General features: G+C 39.2%; 1 protein-coding gene across 7 annotated transcripts in view; it reads right to left on the bottom strand.

Annotated features, from left to right (window-relative positions):
- The window catches only part of LOC139471511 (agrin-like), a 463,139-nt gene that overhangs the window by 69,203 nt on the left and 366,266 nt on the right, over window positions 1-27,670 (bottom strand). The window lies entirely within an intron of this gene.

Here is a 27,670-nt window from a genome sequence, read left to right as displayed (position 1 = left end):
AGGTAATGCTGTGTGGATGGTCTATTTGGAGATAATGGTGAGTGGATGGTCTACTTCGAGATAATGGTGTGTGAATGGTCTACTTGGAGATAATGGTGTGTGAATGGTCTACTTGGAGATAATGGTGAGTGGATGGTCTACTTGGAGATAATGGTGTGTGGATGGTCTACTAGGAGATAATGGTGTGTGGATGGTCTACTTGGAGATAATGGAGTGTGGATGGTCTACTAGGAGATAATGGTGTGTGGATGGTCTACTTGGAGATAATGGTGTTTGGATGGTCTACTTGGAGATGGTGGTGTGTGGATGGTCTACTTGGAGATAATGGTGTGTGGATGATCTACTTGGAGATAATGGTGTGTGGATGGTCTACTTGGAGATAATGGTGTGTGGATGGTCTACTTGGAGATAATGGTGTGTGGATGGTCTACTTGGAGATAATGGTGTGTGGATGGTCTATTTGGAGATAATGGTGTGTGGATGGTCTACTTGGAGATAATGGTGTGTGGATGGTCTATTTGGAGATAATGGTGTGTGGATGGTCTACTTGGAGATAATGGTGTGTGTATGGTCTATTAGGAGATAATGGTGTGTGGATGGTCTACTTGGAGATAATGGTGTGTGGATGGTCTATTTGGAGATAATGGTGCGTGGATGGTCTACTTGGAGATAATGGTGTGTGGATGGTCTATTTGGAGATAATGGTGTGTGGATGGTCTACTAGGAGATAATCATCTGTGGATGGTCTACTTGGAGATAATGGTGAGTGGATGGTCTATTTGTAGATAATGGTGTGTGGAAGGTCTATTTGGAGATAATGGTGTGTGGAAGGTCTATTTGGAGATAATGGTGTGTGGATGGTCTACTTGGAGATAATGGTGTGTGGATGGTCTACTTGGAGATAATGGTGTGTGGATGGTCTACTTGGAGATGGTGGTGTGTGGATGGTCTACTTGGAGATAATAGTGTTTGGATAGTCTACTTGGAGATAATGGTGTGTGGATAGTCTATTTGGAGATGATGGTGTGTGGATGGTCTACTTGGAGATAATGGTCTGTGGATGGTCTACTTGGAGATAATGGTGTGTGGATGGTCTACTTGGAGATAATGGTGTGTGGATGGTCTATTTGGAGATAATGGTGTTTGGATGGTCTACTTGGAGATAATGGTCTGTGGATGGTCTGTAGATGATCTAGGTTGTATGATGATCTATGAGTTGATTTGATGGCTGGTTTATCAGGTGTATCTTTGAATGTTTGACTTGATGGCTGGTCTATATTAGTTGCATCTTCGAAGTTTTGGTATGAAGATGTTTTGGTATGAAGATGTTTTGGTATGAAGATGTTTTGGCACATGGAAGGTTTGGCTTTTGCAGAGAACACTTTTTCTTTTTACCATGTCTTAAGCATGTTCTAAATGGTCATTTTGGTCAAATTTTACATTTATATAAAAAAACACATTTGTAATGTAGACCCATGCAGTCCTCCACGCACAAGCTGGATTAGGTAATAATACTCCCTTGCCATGACACGAACACCATGGCTTCAGATTTACTCAGAGATTGTATAGGTACAGCCATCTTTTGACTAAGAAAATAATTCTTTTCTCAGAATGGTGGTATTTCTAGACATTCTGAACAAGTGGTGTCAGAAATCTTTTTAACCCATATCCATCAAAATGAGAAAGAATTGCAATTACATCCGCTGTTTTCTTGCAGATGCCAATGCTGACATTTTTCCACCATTATTTAGAACACTCTCATCGATAATCAATTTATCTTTGTTCCCGTCTCATATTTTTTAGATTTGTAAAAGACATCTTTAAAATAAAAATGTTCTTGAAACCAGATGCAATGAAAGAAAAAAACAAACTAAAACAGTTTGAAGTTCTGACAGAGCAATAAATGATCTTGAACTTTTTTTAAGGCTGATCGATATTTTGTTTTAACCTTTGGGAATTTTTGCAAGATAAGGTGAAAATAAATCCAAAGAATAGAAATTCTTTGTTATCGTAAATATAAATGGGTTTGATTCATAACAAGGACATTTGACAATTCAATTAAAAAATCCCTCCCTTTCTTGTCATACTGACAAACACTGGCAATGATGGCCATCACGAAGCTAGAAATAACCTTCAAGATAGTCAATTGTCAATTTTCAGCAACATAAAAATAAGAAAATAAAAAAATGCCGTTTCAATTTTGAAAAATAAATTGTAAAAAACCAAATGAACTAGTATTGTCACTTGAATAGTATGGCCACCTTATTGTGAAATCTGTAACAAAAACAAAGTGTAGGCATAACTGCCCTCAAATACATTTCTGAAAAAAGAAATAAAATAGGTTAATGAAAGATATATTGTCTTCTTGCCCATTGAGGATTAATTGTGTCAAAGTATATCACCAATGGCCACAAGCATTCTTTCAAGCACAAATGCCAGTTTTATAAGGTTAGCCCACTGAGATACCAGTCCTTGTTATGCTCCCGTAATGCTGAGCGCCAGGCAGGGAAACATCAAGTACCATCTTTTGGTACGATGAGGCTGGGGATTGAACCCCCAAGCTTCCGCTTTCCATGCAGACACTCTGTCCACTATATACCCATCTTCCCGAGGCAAGTGAGTTAACTGACTTTAAAAGTCCAGTTTCCACCCTTGCCGAGCTAGGCTGGTATTATGGAGTTACATTTTTGGCTGGACTAACGAGCCTATGCATAGTCCAATCAAAATCGTGCACCGAAATCAAAATCCGGTTCGTAAACTGTCGTGCAGGTTTCGGTCGATTGCAGGATTTGCAAAGCATGAGCACCGCCAACTCGTTGTCAGCAGATATTTTCCAAATCTTTTCATGTTTTTAATCAAGGTGCTCACGTGATTTGATGCATTTTGCGATGTAAGACCCGTTTTATTACAATATAGATCTTGATTATCGATCAGATCGTCCTGAAGTGGCGCCACCATTTTGCGTGAAGCAAACACAAATGACACGAGAGGGGGAATCTGATTGGTCCACAGGAGAGGTTTAGAAGGGACATAACTGGTAATAGCCACTGGTGGCGCAACGATTGAGCCCAGTAATTCCAGCCAAGTTCAGCAAGTTAACTCTCTTGCCTCGGGAAGATGCTATATACCATATACGCTTGATTTCAAACAAGCTGAAGCATACAGGATCAACTAAACTTTATGTATGAAAAGCTAACAAGGCTTTCAGTGAAGGATATACACACATCTAGATCCATTTATTGAAGATCAACAAATTGTCACAACCACCATCTTCCATTAACACGCAGGAAACCACTCTTAAGGCCAAGATGGAAAATAGAACTGCCCTTAAGACATCACATTAACTAATTTCAATAGAGTATTATACATGGTGCATTATTGATATCGAAATATAAATGTCAATCTTCTTACAAATGAATTTGCCCTTTAAAATGCATATTTACCATTTTTCAATTATTAACCATGTTCACTTTTCCACTTTTCTTCAGTCATCTATACAGCCAATAGTCATATACAACTGTTTAAAACCCAACAAAACATCAGTCGGTCATGTCCTTCGAATATTCAAAGAATAATGTCCTTGACCTGCCTACAATAGCAAACCAGTGAAGGCTTGAAAAACCCTTGTATTGATGGATGCATACATGTAGTACACCTTGAAAGACCCTTGTATTGATTGATGCATACATGAGCAGAATGCCCTTGTATTGATTGATGCATACATGTGCAGAATGCCCTTGTATTGATGGATGCATACATGTGCAGAATGCCCTTGTATTGATTGATGCATACATGCGCAGAATGCCCTTGTATTGATTGATGCATACATGTGCAGAGTGCCCGTGTATTGATTGATGCATATATGTGCAGAATGCCCTTGTATTGATTGATGCATACATGTGCAGAATGCCCTTGTATTGATTGATGCATACATGCGCAGAATGCCCTTGTATTGATTTATGCATACATGTGCAGAATGCCCTTGTATTGATGGATGCATACATGTAGTACACCTTGAATGCCCTTGTATTGATGGATGCATACCTGTGCAGAATGCCCTTGTATTGATGGATGCATACATGTGCAGAATGGCCGTGTATTGATGGATGCATACATGTGCAGAATGCCCTTGTATTGATGGATGCATACATGTGCAGAATGGCCGTGTATTGATGGATGCATACATGTGCAGAATGCCCTTGTATTGATGGATGCATACATGTGCAGAATGCCCTTGTATTGATGGATGCATACATGTGCAGAATGCCCATTTATTTTTTGGATGCATACATGTAGTACACCTTGAATGCCCTTGTATTGATGGATGCATACCTGTGCAGAATGCCCTTGTATTGATGGATGCATACATGTGCATAATGCCCATTTATTTTTTGGATGCATACATGTAGTACACCTTGAATGCCCTTGTATTGATGGATGCATACATGTGCAGAATGCCCTTGTATTGATGGATGCATACATGTGCAGAATGCCCTTGTATTGATTGATGCACACATGCACACCTTGAATGCCCTTGTTGATGGAGGATGTCTGCTACGTCTTTGTTGTACAAGAAATAACGCTGGAAATGCCCCTTGTGTTAATGGATGCATAGAAACAAGGTGGACGCCTGCTGCAACTGTTACGTTCAAGAAATATTGTTGGTAATATCTCAATATTACTCTAATCAAGGCTTGGTGTCTTGCAAGTATTATGGCCTTGTGTCCATCAAAGATGGCAGTAAACGCCAATTTTAGTGTCAGTTTCATATGCATTTCAAGACATTTTATGCATATGATTCTATTTGCATTATGTACGGAAATGGCCGCTGGCTTTCCGTCCCAGCAACTTGCAAACCTGAATTCCATAAGATGATGGCACCAAGTTTTATCAGAAAACATGATAATGTTGTTGACTGCATCTATTCCTTTAGCCAGTACAGAACCAACAGTGCAGTGTGGTGGCCTGGCAAGTAGCTGCAACTTGTTAAACTCCTATATTCCATTGCTATTGAGCTCTTAAACCAGCGGGGGCAAGGGTGGCCCAGTCGTCTAAGGTGCAGCGATTCACTGTGCAGAGTTGTGTCCCTTGGGCACGCCAGAAACCTATGTTTGTGGGTTCAAATCCCGGTTCGCCCCAATTATGTTTCTAGGTTTGTCAGCACCATACCCGTGCCCAAGGGTTTCACCGAAGTGGTAAACGTCTGAGACATGCATCACTTTGGGCTTTCCTTCCACATTAAGCTGACATTCCGTGATATAACTGGAATACTGTTAAAAGCAGCGTTAAACCCAATTCACTCACTCTAAAACCAGCAACTAATGTTTGTATTTCACCAGTCAGTTGAACAACACTGTCATCAATCATGGCGGTCTGAAATAATACACAGCCTATAAGTGGTCGATGGCATGAGCAATGGTCCATGAAGTCTGGGTACGATTACACAATCAGCCAGGTCACACATCACACTGTCCATTCCTCATCAGATGCTGACCACCTCTATGGTCCAGTGGATAAAGTGTCAGCCTGGAGATGGAAGGTCAGGGTTTGATGCCTGGCTGTGTCTACCAAAAGACGATGATACTTGTTGTTACCCTACCTGTTGTTAGGGTATTCTGTCTGAGTGGGATTGTCATGTATAAACTGTGGCATGGTATCTCACTATATTGGTCTGGACAAGCACAAGCAGCCAAACACACAGACATACACAAAGACACAGACACAGACACACACATAGACACACACAGACACACACACACACACACACACACACACACACACACACACACATAGACACACACACACACACACACACACACACACACACACACACACACACACACACACACACACACACACACACACACACACACGTGTTCTTTTGTTGTTTCTTCCAACATGGGGTCACGGGTCCCCTTCTGCACCAGAGTATCCCCAGGGCTATCCAAGACTCCACTATACTACAGTCTTCCAACTGATTTACACAACTGAGTCACACTCCACAACAAGCATGAAACACCCAGGCTTCTCATTAGAGCATATTCACAGGTCACACCACCCCCTAACCTATCCAGAAATAGACCGATTTTCTTACCATATCTAGGTAGACATTAATTAAATATACAACTGACTTAATGATAGTCAATATCACAAAATACCCCATGGAAAAATGCTGAATACATCAAAGGTTGGAAGGAAGTCAGAATGCATGTGATGTCACGATTACATCCCGTTCGACACACGCCAGACCCTTCCACATCTCTCAGACTATGTTATATTCTGACCATCCAAGGTAAGATATCATTGAACTACCCCCAGGAGCTTCATAAAGAGCATATCTCATAGACTGTACAATACAATCAATATATCCCTGGGGATGCATATCCTGTATTGTCCCACTTCCGTCCTTCAACTGATAATAGATTTGCATCATGAAGGCACTCCTACCCAAATGTACACCATTAAGGAGGATGGCATTTATTACCCAGGAGATTTGTATTTTCTTTCAAGAACATATTCCTTTGGAACCATTGTATAAGAATGTGGCAAGACAATGGCACTGAGCAATAATGGTTCTGCCTATTGCTGTCTGACATGTCTCAGTACCATGGAGTGGCTCTGTAACGGAATTATATTGTCTGTTATGGACAATGCTTGTGTTAGGAACTGTACATTTGGTATGGGTGGGGATGGGGTAGGTTGGGATGGGGTGGGTAGGGGTGGGGAGGTGAGGGTAGGGGTGGGGTGGGGAGTTGGGGTGTGTGTGAGAGATCAATCATATTTTGTCGGCCTCCCCCCTCAGTTGTATGTAGGGGTGAAGGGGTGGGGGAGAGACGTATAAGACCCCTTGACAGATAAGACACCATGTCTACCGGTACTTAATGAAGTTTGAGCTGATAAGGTTTCACAGTATTTGCAAGAAACTAGAAACAAATAACTGTTTAGAGGCCTCAAATGACCTTCAGCTGAAAAAAATAATTCCTGAAACAAGTGACATACTCTTTCGAAAGAAATCCCCATGGATTTCTCAAAAGAGACCGATATATCCCGAGATTTCCCAAAGGACTCCTCATGGTGCATGTCAATTCCATATCAGGAGATGAGCCATTTATCTATCATCAGCTTCCATTGTCCAGCATCACCTGCTGCCAGCAATTATAGCCCCCTAGGGTCAACCTGTCCACAGCGGCTTCAATACCAGCCCTCTCCCCACTAGCTGTGATTGTCACAACATTTCGGATTCCACCAATGACCACGATACATTACAGATATAAATACACACACTGTAGCACTCTGCTGAGGGCCATAGAAAAAAGATCTCACAGATGGCAACACAGACAGATTCATCTTCGAAGACCTTTTGCTTGAAATGTAACAATGGATTTGTTGGGGAGTCTTGAGGACTGATTACTGGAACTTTATCACTTGTCAATTTGTCTGAATCCGAAACTGTCTTGAATTGTGGTGATATTACTTATCGAAACATACAATCAATGGATCACATCACCAACCAACTGAATCAGTGCCAGAAATTGACATACCAGCAAATAGGATATCTAACCAACCAACTCCATGCACCATAATTACTAACCAATAAGCCAGGGGAGCTGATGAATGAATTGAACTGATGGACTTAATCAACTGACCAGTCAACCTTAGTGTTCCATATCAGACTGGATGGTTGCATGGTTGGTCTACTTCACAAACCAATGAACTGACATTAGGCCATTATTTTTTTCTTTGTTGGATCAAAGATCCACTGTAATTTTCTTCAAAAGTGGAGAGAAAACGTTATTTTTTGTGTGCGTATAAACATGCATGCACACCAAATTATTTGGAGATTATTCAGTGTTTTAAAAAGTCACTAAAACAACTTGTGATACTCAGTGTTGACATTAATATTTTGCCAAAAGTTGGTTGCCAAAATACTTCCTTAAAGGGCAAGTTCACACGGAAATGAACCATTTTTTCTTGTACTTTTTCCACATTAAAAGTGTTAACATAGAAGTGTCATAGACAAAAATATAAAAACATCATATTTAATTAACATATTTTTTGCACTAAAACGATTTATATTTTTCACATTTACCAAGTGTTCTATTTCCATAACAAAAACACCATGGCTTATGCCCCTTGCAATATGACGTCATTGGTGCCAATTGATAAACATTATGACGTCATCATGCTTTGTTAGAGCCGCTTCACGTGGTGTAGGTACAGTTTTGTGATTCTAGCATCTCAGATGCCAGCCAGAATTGTGTTATGCTGAGTCACCCTGCGCCCGAGTGTGTCGTAGACCATGTTGTTTTACCGCAAACTGGTCCTTGATATCTTTTGCGTTGAGAATAGACAGGGACCCAGTTGAATTGGCACCAATTACGTCATAATCTAAGGGGGATAACTCAGGCCTATTTCGCTTGTAAAACGAAGGCCTCATAACGGCATATCACTTTCACACTATTGTGAGCTTCCTACTTTCACTGTGAAAAAAATGAGTGTATATTTTCAAACACAGATACTAACTAATTCTAAAATTGCGTTTTGTTTAGAAAAAGAAAGAAAGTGATTTTTGCGTGTACACTTCCCCTTTAAGAAATCTAGAGTTATGTCCCTTGGCCTTGATACACAGAATTTGCTGAAATTAACTCCCTTTGTCTTCCAAAAACAACAACAACAACAACAAAAACAAAGCTTCTAGCAGACAATGGATCTAAAGATGGAGAATTTCTTAATTTTTTTCTTAATTTTTTCTTCCTCTCACAGGTAACATTTGCAAAAAAAATCCATGATCCATTCTAAAAAAAAGAGCTGGTGTCAGTTTATTTTAACAAATTCTTATTCTGTCCTTCAACTTCCAACTTCCCAGTGAACTGTCTATCAACCCTTCCCAAAAATTCAATAAACTGTAAACAAGTGAGCAGACTACTAAACCTTGAAATACCTTGCAATTATGCAGTCAATTAAGTAACTATACAGTCAGTCAATTAACTAAGCCAACATAGTGATGAAAATTCTATCCTAAGACCACTGAAAAAAGCGATGACACCAGGTGTTCGTGAAAAGTGTAAAAACATCCTGCTCTGATCACACACACAATTTCATACCATGTTTTAGATTTGTTGCCATACGATGGCAGCCAATAAACAATCGACTCTAACAATAAACAAAGCAACTCACCAACTCCAGCTCTAATGTCATGGGAATAGTAAGAGGAGTTTAAGGACCCTTTTAGCTTTAAACCAGCAATACCACAGTGGGGACCCAAGAAACAGGCTTCTTACTCATACAGGGAATCAAACCCAGGCTTTTAGCATGATGCTCTAAACACAAGGCTACCTAACCACATGTAGCGGCCAAAAAATTCCGAGTCCCATGATGGGATATAAACCACGGATCTTCTGATCTGAGGTCGGACGCCTTGTCCACATGACCAAAGAGGTTAACCCCGTCAGCAAGCTGACAAGGTAAGGATGTCATCTGTGGGATGACTCCAGGACCCCTGCTGCACATATCGTGGCAAACAAGTTAATGGCAGATATGTAAAGCAGGGTTGAGCTCCACCTTCAACAGTATTCCAGCAATTTCAGGATGGAGGAAGGATCGACCTCATTAATTTTAACCATGTATGGAACTGAACCTAGATGTTCAGTGTCGCCATTGGGCTACCCGGCATGTAGTCATTAAACAGGATCTTCTGAAAGGGATACTTTTTTCCATCTATGATGAAAGTGTGTATGTGAAAAAGATATTACTAAAATTGGTTTTGGCAATTTGGTAACATTTCACTTTCCAGTAACTATCAAAGTTTGACATTTCTACTAAATATCAAATGCCCTCAGTGCCTTATACACTTGCAAAGTTTCCATTGCGAAAATAAAAAAAATCAATCTTGTTTTGAAAATATTATTTTTCTACTTGGTTTCAAGTAGGAGAACAACAGAATTTTGCAAAGTGCACAAACATGTAATACCATAAAAACATTTGCTTAAAAACATCAAAAAAATATTTGTAAGATTTGATGAAAGAATCTGATCAGAAATATCTGCATCGGGTCCTTTTCCATCAGAATAAAAGCTCATAAAAAAACAGTTTGACAACATATAAATGTTCATCAAGGAACTTAACGTATTACATATTTGGTTCAACTGAACGTCCAATACAAGCAATAGCACATCACTTAAATAGATGAGAGGCACAGACACATGTTAAGAACTACGCTGACATGTTTGCACTGAAAGCAATTTAAACCATGTTAGTTTATATTTTGGATGAGGAAATATGAAGTATATTTGCCTCTGAAAGCATGTTACCTTTGTAAATATAATCATCATTTGTTTGTTTTTATGCCCTTGCACAAAGCAATGACAGTGGTCTGTAAATGATCAAGTCTCGGGACAGACAAACCAGTGACTGAAATTATGAGCAACAATCCATATAGCTGGGTTGTGATGACACACTGGACCACCTGGTCCAGAGGTGCCACTTAGACAAGCATAGGTCACTAGAGACAAATTCTTACAAGGGATCACGTAAACCAGAAGCACTAACTTCTATGAACTGGATATTATCGAGCACTCACACAACCTGATAATACACGGCTTAAAGAAGGACTCACCCCAAATTCAATTCACAAACTTCTCTAAAAGCAATTATTCAGTTCACAAAATTCTCTAAACACAAAATATGGTGTAGTTTTCACTCAATGCTCAGATCATACAGTTGATTGTCAAAACATCAACCAATCTGTTCAGGAAAATATAAAACATGCCTGTTTCATTTTTACAGACAGGTCTCCTTTAAGAGTAGCATTAAATGATTCAAAACAAGATTTATGAACATTCAAGAAACTTGTGTGATCTGCAGTCCAGTTGCAGAACTGTCATTTTTCACTGCATGCACAGATCATACAGTTGATTGGTCAAAACATCAACCAATCTGTTCATGAAAATAAAATACATGCCTGTTTCATTTTTACAGACAGGTCTCCTTTAAGAGCAGCATTCACATGATGGCAATGCAAGATTTATGAACACTCTACAAAGTTGGGTGATCTGCAATCCAGTAGCAGAATCCTCATAAAGATATCCATGTGGATTTGTCCATGTATAAAGAACAACTTCAGCTTAAAACAAATTGCAAAGAGGCAAAAGGGGCATTATTACAGCTCATGCTATAAATCTTGTAGCACAAGTGGATTTAGGAAAGTAATTCTGACAAGTATGTGTCTTGGTTGAGGTAGAGTTTGTTTTCACTTGAAGTGTTCACTGAATATTTCCTGAACCTGAGGCTTAAGGACAGCATTTCCTCAGCAGCGCGTCATTGCTTGAACAACAAAGATTTGTTTTTGGAGTTATACTTTGAAGGTTGATATGAAGTTAACGTCCGTAATATTGCTTTTTTCAGATTGGGTTAATATAAAATGTATGTTGTTTGAGACTGGACACATAAAAGTGACATTCATGGACATTCATGGACATTTATGGACATTTATGGACATTATGCTTCCTGTGATCCTTCCAGAGTGGAACTTTCCTAAGGAGTTTTACAGAAGACAATGAGCAAGATAGGAACCATGGCCTTTACTGTGGGGTGTGGAATGAGCTATTGATGTGTTGCTTTACCCACAGGGCTGGGACGATACACTGACCAACTGTGCGATCTGATACATATCACGATACCATGCTCACCATCCGATACGTATCATGATACGTGCATGTGCTCTTATCTGAGGTGTGTTTTTATAGACAGGATGGCCAATTACCTGACACACTAACAATTTACAGTTGGCAGTGGCAAGAATGGTACAATGGATGAAAATATTTACGTTTTCACTACTCATTTTCACTAGTAATTAGTGTTTGATGTAACATTTACTAAAGAATACATTTACAGTAAGAATCGATACTCTTTACTCTGTGATTGTGATCGATACTTGTATCGAGAAGTAAAAATCGTGATCCACCGATGTATCGGTGTATCAATCGTCCCACAACTAATTACACGTGGCCTGATTTTGATACATCAATATTTATAACTGTTACAATGACCTCCACCTTACTCCAAGTTTTGTCCATGAAAAGCGAAACCACTGACTTCTGGGCTCGTCTGTCACATCCAAGTCACAAGAACTGGTAGATCGAAGATGAATGAGTGTCAAGGAATCAGACACATCTTCTGCATGAACGCATTACCCGCTTGGCTACCCAACCTTAAATAATTAAAATGGTCCACATAGACAATGTCACATTCTTGTATTTCATAGGTACACAGGGCGCACGGGTGGCCCTGTCGTCTAAGACGCTGTGATTCGCTGTGCAGAGTTGCGTCCCTTGGGCACGCCAGAAACCTATGATTGTGGGTTCGAATCCCGGTTTGCCCCAAATATGTTTCTAGGTTTGTCAGCACCATACCCGTGCTCATGGGTTTCACCAAAGTGGTAAACGTCTTAGACCTGCATCACTTCAGGCTTTCCTCCCACATTAAGCTGACACGCTGTGATATAACTGGAATAATGTTAAAAGCGGTGTTAAACCCAACTCACTCACTCACTCATAGGTACACATGTCCTCAACAGATTATGGCATTGAGGTTCAAGATATATTTACAGGATCACAATTATGAGGAATTATCATGCTTCTTCACTGTCAAAATCCTTTAACTGACTATTCAATACAGTAAATTCTCGCGATATCGCCAAGGATATATAGAGTGGGGAAACTTCTTTTACTTATCCTGTGTGACTTTTTAACATTTTTGTGCATCCACTGTACTTCCACAATCCAGGAAAAAGTCTGGCAATATATTCAGCATTTCCATTTTTTTTAACAGTCCAGATTTTTATTGCATAGTGAGACCCCATCAAACAATTGGTGCCCTACGTTTATAATAGTGATGATTTAAAAAATAATATAAAAATCTTAGTATCAAGATAAGGGACAGAAATAGATCTCTTCCACTGTCATGCAATACATATAAACTACATTATTCTGAAGATTCATATTAAAGTGTCTACATTCATAAAACATCGAGTCACACCAAGGTATCGGGAAGCCTGGTGCGATTGACAGCTAATGCTGGATGCTTTGGGTAGTTTTCACTTTGGGCATTTTGACGAAATTGCTTCCATTTAAGCAAATTGCGATAGCCGGCATTAGCTACTGACATTTAACATGGAAAGTGTTCCCTTTAGCCTCCATGCTGCCACTTCCCCGAACTCCCTGGATCTGTGGCTACATGAAGATCAATGCACGGCTATCCCCTTATTTGGATGTTCTGGAACTTATAAAGGGGTCTTAGACAGACCAGCTTTGTGAATGGTTTATGGCCATTGCCAAGTTCTGTCAACTTCAGGGACTTATGCTTTTTTTGGTAATCATCAAAGCCTTAGATATTTTTAAAATTATCTTTGAAGAGTTTTTGATGATCCTCCGCAACATGATTAGTGGCTTGAATGTTTTAAGTTGGTCATGTCACACATTTATTTCAAATTTGAAAAACACCTTCTGACATTTTAAAGCAAATTTTCACATAGAAAAAGATTTACTGAGCTACTCCTCGTATTGTAATTGGGCCATGAATATTGATCCATCATTTCACCCAAAATGAATCCATAGCTAAATTATTTGATCATAATATAAATTAAGAATTAATCAGGATGTTTTTTGTCATGTTTAAGAAAATTCTAGTAAAATCACAAAAGAGGACAAAGCAAAACAGGCTTCAAATATTGTACCCACACTGGGAATCAAACTTGGGCCTACTTCATGATAAACAAACACTGTGTCTACTTGACTACTGTCTTCCACTCTTAACCAAGATGGCTCCATTTCAATAATGTTGATTCAAAGAATAATTTTGTTTTCTAAGAAAGTTTGAATGTCAATCTGGGTAATAATATACAACATGTGGATGAAAAGAATCTGTTCTTCCATTTCAGCTTTTATGTAATTGAAGAAGCTCATGTACTGACTTGTCCTTGGAGATTCTCTGCTTGCGGTTCGAAGCAACCATGCAGGCTACAAGTGCCTAGAATTGACATCAATGATGGTCACAGCCCTAACACAGAATAAAAACATGAGGAAATTCTGTTTTTCAATTTGCCAGCCAACAGCAATCGCAAACATTAATTTTTTGTCACGACTGGTGACAGTTTAAGATTTTGAATTGATTTTCACGTTCAAACATCTCCCAAAGTATTGTTCCACGGAGTAAAAACGTGGATTCGGCAATAGATACACCACAGTGAATTGAAATGGAAGCTCTTTGTTGTACACCAATTTCCGTACGTGGACGTGAAATCAATAAGTCCAAACTGTTACTTGTCATTTCAAACTGTTGCGTTGCCTCAAAAACCTTGAGAACGGAAACTGTTTTCAGTTCCATCAAGCCAGTGAATGAGACAAAAACAGGACTGTATGGTAATGAAACTGCTCACTACACAAAATATTTCATCTCAGGACACACAGGTGCAAAAAAAATCAATGATGACAAAAATTGAAATTTCCAAAAATATGTTGTAACCTTTCTTATTGTGATAAATGTTGAGTGTATTTGTGGATGTTGTCTTCGAAGTATTCATTCTGATACATGGTGGTGTATATTGGGAGCATAAACACATCTGTGAGAACTGCTAATATTACAAAAGTGAAGTCTGAAGGGCAAAATTGGGAATCTTTGCGTCAAACAAATTCAATTTGTTTGATGTATTTTTGGTAATGTACAAATCCAGCACTAAACAGAAAGGTTACAATCTAGTAGATTTATATTTTTAGAACTGATATATTGCCCTTAGGGTCAGGCAACAATAATTCTCACAGGCCTTTGTTTGGATACTGGGTAACCTATGCTGGTCCTACAAGGTCACTTCATGGGCTGGGTGATGTCATCTAGTCTTGCCCTTGAGGATTCTGGTGAGGTGAGGTGACATGGGGTTTAACGTCGCGTTCAAGATTATTGCACTTATATAGTGACATGTGTGTGTGTGTGTGTGTGTGTTTGTCTGTGTGTCTGTGTGTGTGTGTCTGTGTGTGTGTCTGTGTCTGCTCGGACTGATGCCGATTTATAGTGCTAGCCCACTGAGATACCATGCTGCAGTTTAACATGAATACCCCACTCAGACACAGTATACTGACTCCAAGCCGACCAGTCCTTGTTTTAGCCCCTTAATGCAGAGCGCCAGACAGGGTAACAACAAGTACCATCTTTTAAAGTATTTTGGTATGACATGGCTGGGGATCGAACCCCGGACCTTCCGCTCTCCGGGCAGACGCTCTAACACAAGACCACTGAGGTGGTGTGAGGATTCTGGTTTAGAATGGGTCCTCAGCAAGCTATACTGGTCATAAGAGGTGACAAAGTGGATTAGATGGCTCAGTGTTTTGGCTGATTGCATTTAGTTTTACCCCGATGACATGGACCACTGCTCACAATATCGGTCACTGAATTGTCTGGTCCAGATTCTAATATTTCAGGCCACCGTCATACAGCTGGAACATTGCTGAGTGGGGCGTTAGAAAACTAACAAACACTAAGCTAAATTTGCGTACATGTACCCTGTACTCCAAACTGCAGCAAGCATCCAATCCTCACATCAACAAGAAACACACACACTTTATTTAAAACATATTCTCACTAAAAAAACAAGATACAGAATGATATACAAGGCTTCATCTAAATGTTTTGTTCCTTGTGTATAAATGTCAAACATCCATCACCAAGCCTGAGGAAATGAACAATGATTAAAATTCTTCTTAGGACAATAAAAATGAGTTTTACACAAGCCCATCATTATTTCGACAAAAGCGTTACTCTTTGGCATCATCCCAAAACAAAACCTTTTTGGGCCCATATAATGTCTCATTTCACTGCATCTGAGATTAATTACCATATTCGACATAATAAGTGCCCAGGGTGCTTTCAAAATTAGAAATAGGGGGCTCTTATTAGAATATTATTTTGGTGAAAAACAACACAGTTGAAAAATCGTAAATTTCGTGTGTTTTTCTGACATCCTCAAATGTTTATATACGACAGATATTTTTTTCCAGAATTTAATTTCCCATGATTAAGGATGCATATAACACACATATTATACGCGAATAAATAAGTCTTGTGTACAATGATCAATTTGAAGGGGTGCTGATTGGGATTGTTCACTAGTCAATATATTAGCAAATATCGCCGTGGGCTCTTATTAGAGCGGGGCGCTTATTACGTCGAATATGGTAATCATAATCAAAACACGTTTGACCTTTACAACATTTATTAATTATTTCACTCGCCTTATAAAAAATGACAATATTCCATAAGTATAAAATCTAGTATTGACATTATCTGACACTGAAACACAAATCAATAAACCCATATGCTTATGTCCTTATTTGAACCCTACAACCATATATACTCCTTCCAAATCATCATCCAGTGGTCTCGGATGAGTTTCCTTCTACAAGACAAATCAGAAATCAATGAATTCAAACACATCCCACCTAATGCCCAAATCAAATTTTCCCTCAGAAGAACTGAAACTCAGCTGATGAAATCAACGCTGAATGCGATCTTGACTAAATGACACTACTTCAATTCCATGACCTTATTACCCACAATGCAATGGACTCTAGAGCCAGCATGCACAATTCTACAGGAGAAGTACTTTTTCTACTTAGTCTACTAAAGAGTTATAGGCTAAATGGAAGAAGCAAATCTTTTAAGTCAAGAGGTGAAACTGATATATCTGGAACCCATTCATCAAACCACCTCACCAATATGGCGCAGGGCGAAACAAGCCAGCTCTACAATGTAAAACTAAGATAGAATAATATATATTTATTGGTACAGTAAACTAAGGGACACTGATTTTTAGCTAGTTATAAGCATACCGTATTCAATGTAATAAGCAGCCTGCTCTCATAAGCGCCCACAGCGATATTTGCTAATATATTGACAAGTGAACAATCCATTTTAGCACCCCTTCCGATTGATCAATGTACACAAGACTTATTTATTTGTCTATACTACGCAGTCGTGTGTTATATGCATATATATATATATATATATGCATCGTATATTTTCAGGCTGTCAGCATAAACCACAAAATTTATGATCTTTCAACTCTGTTTTATTTCACCAAAATTATATTCTAATAAGAGCCCTTTCAAATCTTGAGAGCGCTCTGGGCGCTTATTACGTCAAATACGGTATATGCAGCAAAGGGACGGGACCAAAAAACAGTTTGTTATATTCGTCAGTTCTTTATAAGCGTGTTCCTTATCACCGTAGCTTACTGTATTTCCTCAGTTGCTGACAAAAATTATATTTATTTGCTCTATATTTACACCCAGATCATATACACAGCTCTTGGACCTTTAAAAAATGTAATATCCCCTAGCTTCGTGGCTGGATACAACGAACTCGCACACATGTCTTTTCACAATTTCATCAATAATTTGTTTGGATTTGTTGTGTATTGAAACTTGATTACCAGGTCTGTTGGGTCTGGCTGTAATTACAATGTTGGCTTTAGATACAAATTTCCTGTAGACATTCCACACAATTTGATTGAATTTGTGCATGGCTTTGTTATTTCTGAGGATTTTGAGATTAAGAAAGGTGGAATTTTTAAGTTTAATAGTTACTAGAAATTTAAACAAATTTCAATTTGAATATCTCATGAAATTGCTATATAGACAGACTAATTGGAGTCTTAGAACTTCTTTGAGGCCAAGTTTAAAAAAATACAACAAAAAACCCATTATGTTCAAAATATTAGCTACTTTTTACCTGAGCCATTCCTTGTCTCATCAATCCCTAATAAAATTAAAGAAAGAATGTGTCTCCTTCCAAAGCAACAAACCAATAAAAGTGGGAGTTTATTGCTTGAAATACTATCGGTTTAATGATCTGGAAGATATTGAGGTACATTATATGAGAAATATTAGCCCTAATATGCCCACATACCTAAGACGGTGGCTCTTAATATGGTTCAAAACAAGAGGACATTTGATAGGATGTTCAATTATTAAATGGTTTTATTCTTGTTATTAATCAATATGTTCTGATGTAAAAATATTGTGGTCTTCATTTTATTAAGTTTGCAGTTGTAACATATATATTCTAAACAAGCGTGATAACTATGATTTAAAGGGATAACTTTATGATCATTGAAATAAAGTGATGAATCTAGGGCACTCTCCATGTCAGTTATTCAAAGCATTTATAAACCTATTCATTGGGATCGCTATTAAGTAAAAGACTTCTTTCTAAAGGCATTAAAACCTATTGTGAGGTTTTACTAAATCAAATGACAAATGTTTTCTTTATATTCCCGAGGATCGAACTCGCAACCTTCATATCTGTAGCCCAGTGAATGTACCACGAGGCTACAGAGGTGTTGATAAGCCTCACAGGTTTTTAGAATGTCCTTTTCAAGATCCGTACGCCAGCAACAAATATTTTACGCGCGTTTCCTAAGGTTCATGGAAAGTATGTTCAAAACATAAACATGTTGATAAATGTTGTTTTAAGTTTCTTTTTTCGGTTTATAAGTAAGATAAAACAATGCCCTGGGGGTGGGGAAAAGACGCGGGGGCTTCGCCCCCTTGGTTTTTCCCTCTCCCCAAGACATGCTCTGTCTACCAAAACCTTGTGAGCGTGTTTTCTCCAACACATAAGATGAGGTTCTGAGGTTTAAAATAGATGTATAAACAACAACTAGAATCATTCTAAGCTTATCAGCTACATGCACGTTTCTTGACAACTATATACACTGTTTATGTGTCTGGATACAATACACTGATTAATGAATTAAAGCCATGGACACAAATAAAAAGGCAGAATAGCTGTGAAAATTATACGAATAGACTATTGAAAATCAGTGATGGTGTTCAAAAACATTATCTCAGAAAGCAGAAAAGAAATTAAATTCATCTTCAACTGTCACCAAGATTCTTCACTTTTAAATCATAGATTCTTGAAAGTCGAACTCGACAATAGTCCAGCAATATAATGGCAGTCTGTAAATAATCAAGTCTGGTCAAGATAATCCAATGATTGACATCATGAGCATTGCTCTACGCAATTGGGATACGATGACATGCATGTACAAAGTCAACGAGCCTGATAAACCTTTCCCTGTCAGTCCCATTTCACATAGTGAGTGAGTGAGTGAGTGAGTGAGTGAGTGAGTGAGCGAGCGAGTGAGTATTGTTTTACGCCGCTTTTAGCAATATTTCAGCAATATCATGGCGGGGGGACACAAGAAATGGGCTTCACACATTGTACCCATGTCGGGAATCGAAACCGGGTCTACGGCGTGACGAGCGAACGCTTTAACCGCTAGGCTCCCCGACTGCCCCCATTTCACATAGACTTCTAACCCAGGGCATCTTTCCACAAAGTGATCACAGCACAACGACTATTGTAAGCCAGTGTTAAAGTATGGGGGTAATGATCACCTCAGCGCTAAGATGGCTTTGTGGAACGGGGCCCAGATCTTTATGGGTTAAGACTCTTAACAAGGAAAGACAACTCTTCTGTTAGTCTCAAAAGGAACCTGGGCTTAAACTCTAAATAAGGAAAGACAACTCTAACCTCAAACTCAACAATGGCTGACTCTTGATGCAAGAGAGACAACTCTTCCATCAAAACCTGGTCATTCCACATTCAACTACTATTATGTACAGATAGCCGACACAAGCAAGAATAATTCATCATCCCGAGAAGCAATGATCACAATGCATGTTTTATGACCAGAATGAGGATAATGAGAAACATGTTTGTAATTCTTCATGGCCTAAATCTATTTCATGCAGACTGGAATAAGTGATTATTGTTAAGTCCCTTATCTGACAACATGAGACTGCAGAAATTGAGTCCTTGTTCTTCAATGAGGTTGGAGAGAATGACTGAGAAAATTCAATTATATCGCATCAGCAACCTTCAGCTGATGGGAGCTAGAAGAGTCAGCTAAGTACCTCATTTTCTGTCAAAATGATACCACAAACTTAGTTATAACTACAGGCATTGTATTTTAAGCAGCTACCAAAGCCCTTTTCATCCTGCAACATCATGGGGTCACAACAGCAAGGAATAGAAACACTTGTTTATCTCTTCAGTTCAAATAGGTCTGGGGGCACAGGGACCCAGACATCTGAGGCGCTGAAATTTGCTGTGCAGAGTTGCGTCCCTTGGGCCTTCCAGAATCCTATAATCATTGGGTTCGAATCCAGGTTCGCCCTGATTATGTTTCTAGGTTTGTCAGCACCATACCTGTGCTCATGGGTTTCACCAAAGTGGTAAACATCTGAGACCTGCATCACATGGGCTTTGCTTCCACAAGATGATATAACTAGAATACTGTACAAAGCAGCATAAGACCCAACTCACTCACTCAAATAATTCCTCATTCATAAAGATATAACATCAACATGATTAAATTAATGTCAAACAACTTCAACAGATATACAACACTATGGTACATGATTAGCCTGTAGAAAAGTATCCTGAAAACCTTGATCATGAAGGGCTCTCCCTCCCTCCTAACAACATAGAATCACAAGGTTGAGCTGGTTTGATCAAATGGGACCAAATCAAGGGAAAGCCATGAGCTTGAGAGACTTCGATTTTGATACCAAGACAAAGTGACAAGAAAATCAATCATTTGACACAAGTCAAAGCCGGGGGGCAAAATTGTGATGCACGATTGCAGGGCATCCCAACAAGAGGCCTTAATAGAGGAAACAGAATTCTAGGATCTGTTGAAGTCACATAAATGTCCCTATGTCCGCTTTGATCTTTTCTTTCAGATATATTTCTGGTCAAAAGTGAAAATTATGACAGTTAAGCCACTACAAAGTTCCTTTCAAATGCCTTTGAAGACCGGTCATGTTTCCAGAAGGCTGATTACTCAATGATGGATGAAAATATTCCATTCTTACAAACACCTTTGATAGTATATGAAGTGGCGTCATAAATTTTAAAAGACCTTTTGGATGCAAGTCAAATATGAGAAGAGTTTCTACATCCAGCATTAAGGTCTTGTCAAAAACTGTATTTAATTTCTTACTATTTATTTGTAATCAACCAATCTGAATGATCGAACTTATTCTTACAACAAGCATAGTCGCCATTTACAGCAAGCATGGGTTGCTGAAGACCTATTCTAACCCGGATCTTCATAGGTCAGTTCCCAATTTACTCTGAAGACCTTAATATACTCTGAAGACTTATATAATAAGCAATGCAGTTCTGGGGACACATCCCTATAGGAACAGGGGGGTCGGGTAGCCTAGTGGTTAAAGCGTTTGCTCGTCACGTCGAAGACCCGGGTTCGATTCCCGACATGGGTACAATGTGTGAAGCCCATTTCTGGTGTCCCCCGACGTGATATTGCTGGAATATTGATAAAAGTGGCGTAAAACCAAACTCACTCACTCCCTCCCTACAGGAACATGCAGTTGATGCCATCAAATTACAGCTGAGCATGTAAAACTATAGACAAGTTTCTCAAAAAGATAAAGTCAAATAACTTCCACCACAAAACCAAAACTCACAAAAGCCAGAGTTTATACCCTACTTCAGAGGCCTTGTGCAGAAACTTCAGTGATCGACTAAAAAAAGGTATCCAATAAAAAAAATCCTCAACTCTAACCAGTACAACGATCAAAGGTAAAAATCTCATTTAGAATTTTAAATCTGCCAAAATGCACGAACTGAGGTTTGTAAAACTGGAATCCCTTGTTCCTGGATCAAAGGAACTCATGAAATGCATTCTGGGAACTAACAAGAAAAAAGTGACAGTTCTTTAAAGCTGTCACATGCATTGTTTGCTGACAAAAGTCATGTTTTTTTGTAATGAGTCTTTCTGTTGCTGCCAGAGTCAGAGCTTTAACTCACTCAGGGAGTGAAATTCACCAGAGACAGCAACATTGGACGACCTTCACAACATGATCTGACCTCAAGTCAACGGTTGGGTGAGTGGTTGAATGGTTGAGTGAGTGAGTGGTTGGGTGAGTGAGCGAGTGGTTGGGTGGATGAATGGTTAAGTGGGTGGTTGAGAGGGTGGTTGAGTGGATGAGAGAGTGGTTGAGTGGATGAGAGAGTGATTGGTTGTGTGGATGGTTAAGTGGATAACAGTGAGTGAGTGAGTGAGTGAGTGAGTGAGTGAGTGAGTGAGTGAGTGAGTGAGAGGAGTGCAGTTCTGCAGTTCTGGTTGAGTGGATAAGAGAGTGATTGGTTGTGTGGATGGTTAAGTGGATAACAGTGAGTGAGTGAGTGAGTGAGTGAGTGAGTGAGTGAGTGAGTGAGTGAGTGAGTGAGTGAGTGAGTGAGAGGAGTGCAGTTCTGCAGTTCTGGTTGAGTGGATGAGAGAGTGATTGGTTGTGTGGATGGTTAAGTGGATAACAGTGAGTGAGTGAGTGAGTGAGTGAGTGAGTGAGTGATCATAACAGTGGTTGATCATAAGCGTCTGCACTTTAACATAGAGATAACACATCAATAAGATCTAAAGTTTTTCTACACGTGCTGTTGGCCATCAAAGTACCTCTTTCATCTCTTGCATATAGTCTGCCACAACAACTGTCACACTGATTCCAGGAATCCCCTCCGAGGATAATTAAGACAGGCTTACATGCCAGAATTATGGCTTTGTGTAAGAGACCCATGTTTGGCATATAGCATTGAACAGTTTAACACATGTTATGCTTAAAGTTAATTAAGGTCTCTGACATCATGACAAACATGTGCCTCATTCTGTGCAAAATGTAGAGAAAGTACCCACAAACCAATCTTTTGGTACAGTGTCTGAAACTCAGCTGAGTAAACTGAGAACCTTAAGGGCCAGCACATTTAAAACACTGTAGGCCCAGTGGAAAAACTGTAGGTCCAGTGGAAAAACTGTAGGCTCAGTGGAAAAACTGTAGGCCAAGTGGGAAAACTGTAGGCGCAGTGGAAAAACTGTAGGCCCATTGGAAAAACTGTAGGCCCAGTGGAAAAACTGTAGGCCGAGTGGAAAAACTGTAGGCCCTGTTGAAAAACTGTGGGCCCAGTGGAAAAACTGTAGGCCCAGTGGAAAAACTGTAGGCCCTGTTGAAAAACTGTGGGCCCTGTGGAAAAACTGTGGGCCAAAACAGTTACGCTGAAGCAGGGTGATATACTCTTGCAATATAAATTACAAAACACAACCAGTCAACCAGAAGCTTTTCCTGCGACCACACTGAATGCTCAGAGACTCGGTGGTGATAGATGAAGCCAACATTTATCAGAAAATTATCAACTTGTAAAGCATCTTTGTGACTACTTGTCATTTGAAAGGTCTAATCCTACTGTTTATATGTATGAAAGTTATGTTTATCACATCACTTAAACGATGGTCAATAACTAATTACTTAAATAAACTGCAGGCCGTAAGGGAATGCTGAAATTAAAAACTATCAGCTTGAGAAGAAATCTGTCGGCCTTGGGCCTACGGGCGGATGTTGATTTCGAACACTAGAGGTAACATCATTGTCCTCTGTTCAGCCTAGGGTTCCTTGTGTTCAACATGACACTGATTTGTACCGATTGTACCCATGTCGGAATTTGAACCCCGGACTTTGGTGTGACAAGTGAACGCTTTAACCACTTGGCTACCTGACCGCCCATAACCATGTGTGAACACGATCTTGCAAGACATATATTTTGTCATCAAAGGGACTGAGAGATAATTTCTTTATGCCTACACTAAAAACCTACTTCGGATATGTCTCATGTTATGTCCATTTGAGGGGGCACGGGTGGCCCAGTCGTCTAAGGCATCACAATTCGCTGTGCAGAGTTGTGTCCCTTGGGCACCCTAGTAACCAATGATTGTGGGTTCGAATCCCGGTTCATCCCAATTATGTTTCTAGGTTTGTCAGTACCATACCCGTGCTCGTGGGTTTCACCGAAGTGGTAAATGTCTGAGGCCTGCATCACTTCAGGCTTTCCTTCCACATTAAGCTGACACGCCACGATATAACTGGAATACTGTTAAGAGCGGCGTTAAACCCAACTCACTCACTCACTAACCCATTTGAATGCAGTCCCATTAGGGCCAGTAATAGATACTTCTATTATTGGGTTTGATTACAGTATTAGCGCGTTGGTTCACAAACAAAGAAAAGAATCCGGTCACATACAATGTAAATTAGTTTGTGACAGTGGAGTACTGCGAAGTCATCACGATGTTTGAGTGTGATAATTGTCTCGATGGAAGTGTCAGCATAGGTTCCCAAACCTTTCAGTCAAGGTAATGGAAATCTTGTCAGAATGTAATCACTGATAACAATAGACCCAAACATGAGTTACGTTTGGCTATTATAACCTTTATAAGAAAACTGATAACCCTTCTTGCATATGCATGGGCATGACATTTCAACGAGTCCAGTCATCAGTGTTTTCCTGTCTCTTCATCTGCATCATTGCCATATCAGCATGCAACCCTCTTGCTTTTCCACAGTTAGTGGTAAACACAATTTATTGAATTCTGCCGTGGTTATAAAAACCACAAGGGAAATTCTACAGGAAATCACACATCCTGCATAACAGTACCCTGGCCTTGACTTGAAATGTGTATCAATTTCCGAACAGGCTTTCAATCATGTCCAAAACACAGGAAGATGGAAAATGAGGAAAATGTTTTTTGTGAAAGATTATAAAAAACCCATAAAAATCTCCCAATCACATTGCGAAACTCATGTGCAATTTGATGCAGCAGGAAATGATAGCTTTGAGTTGTGTGAAAATGAAGTTAGTGTTTGGGCATATAATCCTCCATTCTCCTGGGCCTTTTTCAACCTCAATTATGGTATGTTTTTTCAACCACAAGTGACCAGGGTCTGACCAGTGGCAAATCTCCTTGCCTTATCAAACAGTGACAAGAACTTCTGTGGCAAAATGGCAGCCTAAATCAATGAGATCCTGAGAAGGCATCACATGAAACGAGAACTGTGCGATTATCTATCACGCGGCTCAAATTGCATGCTGGGAAATGTCTGCATTAGGGATACCATGATAATGCAAGTCATTCAGGGCTTCCAAAGGTCTGATCATTTTCCCATTTACACTTAACGATACACACTTTTTCAATCTAACAACGAAACAGGTAGAGGTTTTTTTTCAGGCATACAACTTTCCTTAAAAGTAGGGGAATCAATTGCCAATGAAGCACTTTCAGCATTGCAAGTTACCACAAAAGTATTAAAGCTCAAGGATGAAAATTAGAATTTTACCTAAATACCACCTTTTCAATTTTATTTGTTTGTTGTATATTGCATGTAAATAATCAAGTATTGCTCAGGCAAACAAGTGCGTGATACAGCATGATTAACATCCCACATAATCAGAGTAGGATGACACAATCAGAACCTGGCCATCCAATCACCAATTTAATCTGTTCAACAGATTTGTTTGTTTGTTGATAACGCCAAACTCAGCAATATTCCAGCTGAATGAATATTCGAGTCTGGACCAGACATTCTAATGACTGACATCATGAGCATCGATCTACACAACTGTGATATGATGAGACGTATGAGTCACTGAGTCTAACCACCTGATCCAGTTAGATCCCTCTTACAACCAGCATGGGTTGCTGATGACCAATTCTAACCCAGATCAGGTCTGTTTGTTGGACAAGCATGAAGTACTGGGGACCTATCCTGATCTGGAATCCCAAAAGGGAAATTTTCAAATAGTCACTTAAAAGTGATTCTTCCCATGGAAATATTGCCACACAACTACAAATTATCAATAAAATATAAATAAAACACAAAAATATAAATATGTTCTTATATCTTTAATTATATCATAGATATGTTTAATTTCTATTAAATAAGTCAACCTCTGCAATATCAGTCAGATTATTCATTTTACTCTATCAGTCCATTAATGTAAAAGATAATTTTGTGTGTAAAAGTATGGTCTCTTCCTCCAACAATACCCCAAATCGCTTAAATATTCCTGCTGCCAGTGCATTTGTTGAAGACTGAATACAGAATTACAGATGTGACTTATATTTCTTTACTGTTGATTCCACTGAATGAAATGACACATTGATCTGATTAAATCCTGAAATTGTACTCCTGTACTACGTGGCAATAAATCTGTAACACGATACTGTCCGGACTGTCCCCGTAATCATTGTTGATGCATGGAGAATGAAAGATTCATGAAGCGCTTGATTTATTTTTCCAAACATGGCATCAAAATACAAATATTGAAAATTATTTGTTTGTCTCACAGCCTTCATTGTTCCTTGACCTTCAGAATGCATGACCTTGACCCAGGACTGATAAAAGTTTCAAAACATATTTTCCAGGTCAAAACAGGAACATTACATATAGTTCATACGATATCCCTGAGATGTCCACGCAACAAGGATTCGGAAACAAAATTTGGCTGTGTTCAAAACCTTAAAGCATCCCAATATACACGAAGCTACTTAATGACAGTGAGACCGAATCATGAGACCAGGAAGGCTGGCCGAAAAGATTGAAATAACCAGGAAACACCAAACTGTTTATTTTCTTTCGCAAATAACCCCCGTTCCCGCGGACAATTCCATGGAGCAATAAAACATGGTGAGGGGAATCATGGCACCCTGGGATACTACCATCTCCATCCCGGCGCTAACGTAGTAAACGCTCTCCACCACGGCTCACACAACGAAATGAATCCATCCCACCCAATGAATATAGTCTATTCCATCACACAGATTCAAACTTCCTTAATTAATTTGTTTCGGGACTTAAGGTGAAGAAAGTGCATCTCTAATCAGCCGCTTTGCAAACACAAATAACTGTGGGAATTCTTGGATAATACCCTTTATGTACACTCGCTTAGATTTATTCTTAAGGTGGTCAAACGGTACGTTCCCAATATGGTCGAAAGCACAGACGAGCCATAATTGAGATTTTAGGATCCGTTAGCTAGATTCTGAAGATAGAAAAGTGACTTCGCAGAACTTATGGCAACATTAAAAGGCTATATATTTCCGATATGTTTCTCACAGAATTTCTTCAGAGTAATCTGGTGGTTAATTTGATGGCGATACTGCTTGATACATTAGGTCAGTAATAAGACCTTCCTTTGGAAACCTTTGCTAAGGGAGGGAATGGAGGTGGGTAATGTCCTACTCAAAAGAAAAGTAAAAGAACACCCAAATTATTCATACAACTATTATTAACGTGTTATGCCATGACACATTAACTATAGTCATATGAAAAAAAATGGGTGTTCTTTAACTTCTTTTGAGAAATATATAATGGATAGTTAGAAAATGATTATTATTGATCTGCGAAATAAGAATTTTTCTTTAAGCAGTTTATCTGATTGACACATATCGCCAAATGTGCTGACATAGTTGATGCATGTCATCGTATCCAAATTGTGTAGATTGATGCTCATGATGTCAATCACTGGATTGATGGGTCCAGGCTCGATGATTTACAGACCGCCGTCATATAGCTGGAACATTGCTGAGTGCAGTGTCAAACAACTAACAAGTGAAACAAAAACCACGTTAAAAATAAAATAAGACCCTGCTCTTGCATCAACACGATAAACACAAAGCATCTAACACGCATAGTATCTCACAATCACACAATCTCTTCAATATACTTTACACAAGGAAATCGAAGAATATATGTCTGTAAGT

The sequence above is a fragment of the Haliotis cracherodii genome, unplaced genomic scaffold (genome assembly GCF_022045235.1).
Source record: "Haliotis cracherodii isolate W230 unplaced genomic scaffold, xgHalCrac1.p SCAF_23, whole genome shotgun sequence".
Lineage (NCBI taxonomy): Eukaryota > Metazoa > Mollusca > Gastropoda > Lepetellida > Haliotidae > Haliotis > Haliotis cracherodii.
Note: the sequence above shows the minus strand (reverse complement) of the source record. Positions and strands in the feature narration are given on the sequence as shown.